Below are 9,042 nucleotides of genomic sequence, written 5' to 3' on the forward strand. Positions count from 1 at the left end.
TTTCCTACAATTTTGATTTTTCTACTAATTGAAGTTTTAGAGATCTTTATGTTTTTCACTTTTATCTTTTCTTAGTTAAAAGTGAGAACCAGTTACATTTCTCATCTCTGAATTTCAAAGAATTTTTAAATTTTTTCCTAGCTCTCTTTTAACTTGGTGGCCACATGAAAAATTTCTGAGCTTAGATATTTCTTAAAAATTAAAGCACATATATACGCATACACACACACAAGGATACTGAGTGCAAATAAATAGGAACTCAGTGCCTCCATACCTTGTGTTTTCCACTTTACCTAAAGCCACAAGTTCCTTAGAGTCCGTTATCATAGTTTCATGATTTGAAGCTGAAATGACTCCACAAGCTTATGGATTAACTGATTAGATGCCAGCACATAGCTTTTAAGAGGTGATTGGATCATAGGTTAACCTACTGATGAATCTATAGCTAAACTGACTATTAGAAGGTGGGTATTGATTAGATGAGGTGAATTGTTGATAGCACATGTTTGCAAGGTATATATATATATATCATATATATCATGGGAATATATTACTTTATGCATATATATACATACAATATGTATGTGTCATATATATACATATTATATATATATATATATATATATACATAAGTATATATTGTACCTGATTGTTCTTCTCTTCCTTCTTTTCCTAAGCTTCTAAGAAAATGAGCAGCTGTTCAAGCACATGTCTTCTTCAGTCACATGATTCCTCTGAGGTTTTCTTCCTTAGCTCAGTTTCATATTAATGAGGTCAAGCAGACATCATGGAGTAAAATGTATAAAATCTGAGCCCAAATAAGTCTTCCCTCCTTTAAATTTGTGCATTCAGACACATTGTGACAGCCATGAGAAGTTGATAACACAAATAGGAAAATGTTACCAGCTGTCTTCCCCTGCATGTCATTCAGCTTCATATCATTTGACTGCAGTCATAGCTGGATGGTGATCTGCTATACAGAGCCAAGGTCCTACATGACAGGGTTAGTGTTTGTTTTTCCTAAAACACAATAATTATAATTAGCCCCTGCTATATTAGTCACTTTTCTCTATGTTATCTTTCAGTACTTGCACCACAAGTTTTAATTGTTTGGTAAGTTAAAATCTTGCTCAAAATACATGATAAATAATATGGTTTGGCTCTATGTTCTCTCTGACCATGGTCCCTAACTATTTCATGCCAGCATCCAGGGTGAAAGCAAGAACATGATCAGATTCATTATAGAGATCATATATTGACCCTTAACCTTTTTGCTAGGAAGGGCTATCGTCATTCCCATTCGTGTATTTATTTATTGAAAAATTCAATGGCAAATTTATTAAATTTATTAAATTTGCTAAATAAATGATTGGAAAATAGTAGGTATTCAATAAACATGAGTTGTTATATATTTGAGAGCATGGGGTATACAAAGCACTTAGACCAGTACCTAGCCTATAATAAATGCTCAATATGGAGGTTGTTACTATTACTATTGTTAATTTCCTGACTCTTCTCTTTCTTTTATAGGTTTCTTATGATAAAATACTGTACAGAGGGGTTACAGTTACATGAGTAAAGTAATGAGTACATTTCCTATCAAGCATTGTTGCCTCCTCCTTTGTTTTTTCCCTACCATCCCTTCCTTCCCCACCTCCCCAGACACCCCAGGCCCCCACCCCCTGCCAAAGTTGTAAAGCAGAAAAGGTCAAAAGCTATGCACATTTGACCATATAAGTTGATGTTAAATGAAATGAACCCCAAGACAGGGACACAAGAGATTTTATTTTTGTCGCTGGTTTTCTTAATGTACTTATGTTGTACTTTGCGATTTTTCTTTTTTTTTTGGTTTCTTTTGTATGTTCCTCCCACCTGGGCTCTGTTCTTGAACATTTTTGCTCAAAGCTAATGTTCTTCTACTTGAACCAAAGCTCCACTTCTGGCTTTTTTGGTAGTTAATTGAAGATAAGAGCTCCCCAAACTTAGTGGTCTGGATTGGTTTTGAATTTGATCCTCAGATCTCATCCTCCTGAGTAGCTAGGATTTCAGGCATGAGGCATTGGCAACTAGCTCATCACACACACACACACACACACACACACACACACACACACACACACACATATTTTTATATATGTGTGTGTGTGTATAAATACATATATATATATATATATATATTACTCATATCATGTCTCATGGCCTAATTTAATATCTACCTGTAGGAATATGTGATACATCTAGTTAATAGGAATAGTGGATGTTTCATAATGATACTGTCTACTAATATGCCCTTTTGGTTGCCGGTATTTGCTTCTGACATGAAAGTACAACAACTATATGAATAAAAAATAGTATCTACCTCATCTTCCTCAGTCACAATTTGAGGAGCTGGAAAGTATAAGCGACTACCATGTAGTAAGAATTTGCTGCCTGAAATCTCTTTATTTTTCCCGGGCTAGGGATTTCAATCCATGGAATCACACATTCTAGGGAAGTGCTCTACTACTGAGTCTCACTACTGACCCTGCCTGAAATTTCCTAACACATGAGAGGACTAGAGAACATAAACCATATGCAGTAGGCTGTCCTCAGAGAGTCAAAAGCTTCAGTCCAGTCATCCGTGAACAGAATATTTTCCATATTTATCCCAAATGGACAATCATCAGCATTATTTTCTGATAAGGAGAAACAAGAAGGGGAACCAGAAGTGATGCTTCCAAATGATTGTTTCTGGAATGAAATACAAGTCACTTCTTTTCTGTTGAAGTAAAATTCCACTATTCCTCAAGATTATTGTCCTGTTAATCCACTGAAAGTAAGATTCAAATGTTTGGAAAACCAACATGTAGGCTTTCAAACCCAGTTTATGCATGCTGACATCCCTACTTCATCAAGAAATGTACTTAAACACAAATGAAGTTTTTGATCTGATCTGAGTATCTGAGATTTTCCCTCAGAAATCACTGTTATGGGGCCAGAATGAGACATTAATAGCCCCCAAACATACTTTGCTATTGTCAAAAATTTTACTGTTTTAAATTGTGCCTATTTAATGTAGTTCAATACAGTCACGCTGTGATTAGACAGTAAGCCCAAATGTTAACATAGGTTTTAATGTATTGCCAAATGTGAATTGGAGAACTCCAAACATGAAAAATAATCATCTCTTCATATTATTTCAAAAGTATAAAGTGAATCCCCAAATCCCTTATTAAATCCAATTCAATGGATTTAGGAAGTCTTGCCCTTTCCAGTTTTATCATATTCTTCCCATTTTCTGTCAGACAAAGCTTAATTAGATGCCAGAGTAGAGATGAGTGTCTATCAGCAACCACAGCCTGAGCTGTCTTCTGTTTGGGTGGAAGTAGTGTGTTTATACTTACAAAATTAAATCAACCTAACCTTAAGTCTCTCTTGGAACCTTATATTTGAAAGTTAGTCAACAGGACACAACAAAATACTTATTCACTAGCCACAAGAAAATTTGAAAATGAGTCAATCTATCAGGTCACAATAATATCAAAACTATGCCAGAAATTACAGAAGTTTGTAGAGGGGGAAGTCTAGTTATCTCAAGGAATGTAAGGGAAGAAGGAGGAGGGAGAAATAGAAAAGTGAAGTAACGAGGGATGCTTGTGATTCACTGACAAGCTTTATTTTCTTGTCATTTCTAGCCTTAAAAATGTCTAAACAATAATGCAGCCCCATACCCTGATTATTAACAGTTTTTCACCAATAAAAAACAGGAAAGGACAAAAAAGATTATGTTTTCTGGGCCATACAAAGATAAAGGACTGAGTCAACAATGCTACTGAATCTTTCAGTCAATCTAGAAACCTCCTATCTAGAAATGGAAAACTGCAACTTTCCAGTGGCAATGGTACACTAGAATGACTTGTTTTATTGACAGCCTGGCTTTAGAGTTTGGGTTATTTTTAAAGTAGTATCTGAATAATTTTCAGAAATTTGAAACAATGAAAACAATGACATATCTACTATTGAGTTCTTGACCTGTTGGTTTTACTATCTGGGGAAAGTCCTGTCTATTTTTGTTTTCTTAAGAATTATCCTCGGTATTTTTTCTAAGATATATTGGTCAGTGTCCAATCAGAAATGTTTATTGTTTTAGTGTATATTTCTTAAGATCTCATCTGTCTTTATGTGTTTACATGTACAGTCAAACAATATTTAAAAGTGATAGCTCTTCTGATGGTTGAATTCGATTTCTTTTGTGTGTACCAGTAGTGGGGCTTGAACTCAGAGGCTTACATTTTCATTCACCTTTCTTGCTTACAGAAGGCTCTTTTCTATGTGAGATATGCCTCTAGTCTACCAATGTACTAGTAAATTGATGGAGTCTCTCAGAATTTTCTGCCTGGCCAACTGTGTGCCTCCTGGACTCTGTCTCCTGAGACCAGATTACAAGTATGAGCCCTGTGTGGCTTATAGTTACCACCCTTTTACTCACCATTCCCTACTTGTAATGATGGTGTGTGCTCTGAGTGTTTTATTTCTTCTGCAAGCTTGTAATCACTTTTCAATTGGGTTTAAAATTTTTAATGTGTGCTGTATATTGTTTATTTTTCTTTAACATTTATGATATGTTTTTATCCCCTTTGCTCTTGGGCTTATCCACCTGTTTTGTGATTGCAGTTCTGTAGACTCTCCCTTGAGTGAATTTCATGGTGAGATATGAAGATGCTAAGAAACAAATATTATTGACTCTGTGAGTTTTTTTCTTTGGCTAGACAACTATTTTTAAATCTATTTCTGTCCTGCTTGAGTCCTTTTAGGATTGTTCAATTTTAATGTTTTCTTTAGTTTTAACTTTATAGATTTTCTGAATGTATTCCCTCAGTAAATACATATTTTCTTAGTAAAAATAAGAGAAAAACCACAAGAAAAATAAAAAACCTTTTACATTGGCAAAAAATATACTACTTTAAGTATTTTATTTTAGACCAGTCTTCTTAGCTCTGTATCTTCCCTTCCAACTCCTTCTGAATTTTCTTGAATTACTTGACTGTCTTTGTTTTCAGCGTAAGGGTTCCCAAATGCACTTATTATAGACTGTCTGCACCTTTGTGTGTTTTTCAATAGTTTCTTGGTTCTGGATTTTCCCTCTGAGCTTAATTTTATTTTATTTTTTTCTGTGAAATTGTTTCTTTTCATACTTTACTTCTCTTTGGGGCTCCACACCCTCCGTTATCTATTAAAAATACATACAATTCTGGCTTTAGTTTTCTTTATTTAATTTCATCTTTCCATTGCTCTTATGATAAAAGTTAGTGCAACTTGCTTCTACTAGTAAGGCATTTCTTTATTTGATGGTCTGAGTGCATCTGAATTCCATAGTCAGGAAATATTAAAATTGTAATAATCAGTAATGGATTTATTTTTCTGTCTCAAACAAAGAAGAAACTTGAATTTCTGTTGGTCCATTGTAAAAAATAATCATTTCACTGTGATGTCTTTAACGTTCTTGCCTGCAAAATCAAAAGCTTTTGTCAGGACATAGTTAACTAACCACGAAGAAGCAACTTGAAATTATTTATCTAGAAGTCATTAACAAGTTACAGAAATTAAGGATTTTTAACCTTTACTCTGATTATTTGTTCTTAGCTGAAATTCAATACAGTTACAATAGAACAACTGTAGGATTGTTCCAGTATATCAGAGTTTATAAATGATGATGGCCACAAAGCATTTTTTTCACCCCTATACATAACCATATGATTTCCTGAATTTTCTGTTGTTCTCAGCAGATATGCTGAATTAAAGTATGTCTTCTGACTTCTAAGATACAGTGAAATTAAAGGCAAACCAATTTGTCTGGGTCCCAAGAAAGTAACTTCTTGTTCACTAGGATCCATATCTGTACAAGGAGAATCCTTTCTACTTAGGTGAAAAGATGCACTTAGGAGAGTCGAGGCTGTGATGGATAGGCTATTCATCAGCCCATTTCCAAACATTGGTGTAGAGAGTCCAAGTCAGCAGCAAAGCTACTTGACCAAAGCTGAGACAAATATATGATTGCGATAGCAGTGACCTTCAGCTAGTCCAAAGATCCCCAGCAGGATAAATACTTAATTTTAAATACATTTATTTTGAGTGGTATCATACTGATGGTATTGATAATTGATAAAAAGTGACATGTTCTATTGTTCTGCAAAGAATTTAAGCTCCCGGATATAGCTGTGTCTGGAGACAGAATATAATCAGAATAAAATGACTTCATTTAGTAACACTTTAGAAGCCTGCCTTTGAAAGCTCTGCCAGGTTTGATGTCAGCCTTAATTGAAATTAAACAACTTCCTATTTCAGCCTCATATATCTATGAGAAAAGGCCAAATTTTGCCTGTAGTTAGTCAGATCTGTGTTTAATTTTCATCAGCGGACAGTCTCTACTCCTAATTCCTATTGAAACTAGATTCACTGTTATAAAACCTACCATTAAACCACAAAAGATGTGCTTAATTCTTTCCTTATGTTAATTGGTCTCCTTCCTGCTTTGTTGCTATGTATAAAGTTTACTTGTAATTTTATATATTTTGAGACTTAAAATTCATACCTCCTTGCCTCTAAGTTTTTTTTCCCCCAGTAAAAATGATCAACCCCAAGGTATGGACACAACTTGTTTTTTCTTTCTTGTAATTGTTTCTGATGTATCTAAAATGTACTATGTGATTTTTTTATTCCTTTTGTATGTTCTTTCCCCATAGTATAACCACTGTTTTCACTGTATTTGATGTCTGTGCTCTGTATCTTGTATATACATGTTTCTAATTTTGGGAGGGGAAGAGAAATAACAAAATGCTGAAACAAGAATACAGATTGACCTGTTGTAATAATGACACTATGTAAAAAAGAACTTTACAAGTTGTGGGGGGTTTGGGGAGAAGGTGGGGAAGGTGGGGAGAGAAGGGATGGTAGGGGAAAAACAAAGGAGGGGGTAACAATGCTCAATAGGAAATGTACTCATTACCTTACTCATGTAACTGTAACCCCTCTGTACACTATTTTTATAATAAAAACATAAACAAACAAAAAAGAAATTATGAAGAGAAAATGTCTAGGTAACATAGAAATAAATGTCTCATATTTCTATACTAGAAAATAGAGCATTAATTGAAACCCATTATCCAGTTGTGTAAACTTTTTGAGATTTGATCAAGACTATATAAGCACTATGGTGGTTGAAGAGGTAGCTTCCTTGGAAGTTTAATCTCATAAAGCTATCAAAACTATTATAAATGGCTACATTATAGAGTTTTGTTATATTCACTTTCAGTCTTGTTACATCCACACTTCTAGTATTTAAATTTTATTACAAGTGAGTTTAAAAATGGCATTCTGTGATGATTGGTGTGAAAGTAAATGAAAATAAAAACTGCAGACTATAGTAACTTTAAAGACACATGTGGAGGAGTTCCGGGAAGATGGCGGAGGAGAAGCTGGAATCTGAACAAGCTCTCGCATAGAAAGCAGTTTTAGAGCTCCAGTGAACAGTCCTAAGCCAGAGAATCACACCAAGTGTGCCATCAGAGGACAGAGAGTTAGACAAGAGAGGGGAAGCCAAGGCAAGGAGACACATCCGAGCGCTTGCCAACAGCCGCCCCAGTGGCGGCAGGGTCACAGCAGCGACCGCAGAGCACCCATACCTGAGCCACAGAGAGTCCGGGACGAAGGAGCCAGATGCGGGAGAGCGGATTCTACTCAACACCAGCAAGAACCGACAAGGAGCAGACATCTACATCCTGCAGTTTGCAGACCAGAGATGACCAAGGATACAAGACTCGGCATGAGTAGAAGCCTGACGTCCTCACTCCTTCTCAGGGAGCATAGGAGGGAAGGCCACTCCTCCCCCCCAGCACTGGTGATCTCCATCTTGGATACCGACAAAGCTCGGAGGAGCTGCCAGCTCCAACTCAGGCCTTGGAATAAAACGAGTCATTTAGCAGGTCACAAGAACTTAACGGCGAAGTGACCTGCCACACTCAGCTCCATCCAGGGAAAAGTCACCCAGCTCAGGAACCAGCCATAGGAGTGGCTTTCCTCACTGGGTAACCAGAGCCAGAGGCTGCCCCTCCCTCTAGCAGCCTCCACAATCAATTGAAAAACAGAAACCCTGAGAATGGCTCCAGGCTGGGCTCTGTGAGTTTTTCACAAAATAGCCCCAGGAAAAAGCTGCTCTTTGTTGAAAGGCCTCAACTCTACCTAGCCTCATCACTGCATCCCCCTCTTTTGTGATTCTCAAAGCAGATCACCCTCCCAGAAACTAACCTGGGAGGGGGATCTCAAAATCTTGGGTAAAGCAGAGCATTTTTCTGCCTGTTCGAACAAACTGACTTAAGAAACCAATCAAGCCACAGGACCTCAAGCTGACCAGAGACTCCAACAAGAGGCTGGTTACAGACACAAGGGAGATACAGGATTCTTCCCATGCCTCCCAAAAAAATAAAAAAAAATCAAAGAACTTTTTTTTTTCTTCTTCTTCTTTTTTTTTGGCACCTTATATATATAAATTTTTTTTACTTTTCTAAAACTTTTATTAATCTTTAATTTTTGCCTTTTTGGAAAAAAATAGTTTTTCAGTAACATTTTTTTTCCTCTTATAATTTTTATTTTAGGCATATGTGAATGTGTGTTTTCCTTTCTTTTCTTGTCTTCTTTCTCTTTTTCTTTCTTTCTTAATTATCTTTTTGTTTTTGTTTAGCTCTTCTGAACTTCTGATCTTTTTTTCTCCCTTTCTTATCCTTTTCACCTTTTCCTCTCTTTTGTCTTCTTTATGTGACTTAACCCCTGTCCTGCACATCCTCAGATAAACCCGTAGTTAACTAGTAGACCCTATCCCTCAATGTGTACACACTTAATCCACAAATTTATTACTCAATTCAAAACCTCTGAGACTTAAATTCCTTAATAGCAGTAATACCTCTTTATACTTATATAATATTTTATGCATATTTTTAAGTTTTTCACATCTCCTCTATGTCCCTCCCCTTCTCTCAATATATTCACATTCCTCTCTAAATAGATTGT

Source organism: Dipodomys ordii, unplaced genomic scaffold (genome assembly GCF_000151885.1).
Source record: "Dipodomys ordii isolate 6190 unplaced genomic scaffold, Dord_2.0 Scaffold16, whole genome shotgun sequence".
Taxonomy (NCBI): Eukaryota; Metazoa; Chordata; class Mammalia; order Rodentia; family Heteromyidae; genus Dipodomys; species Dipodomys ordii.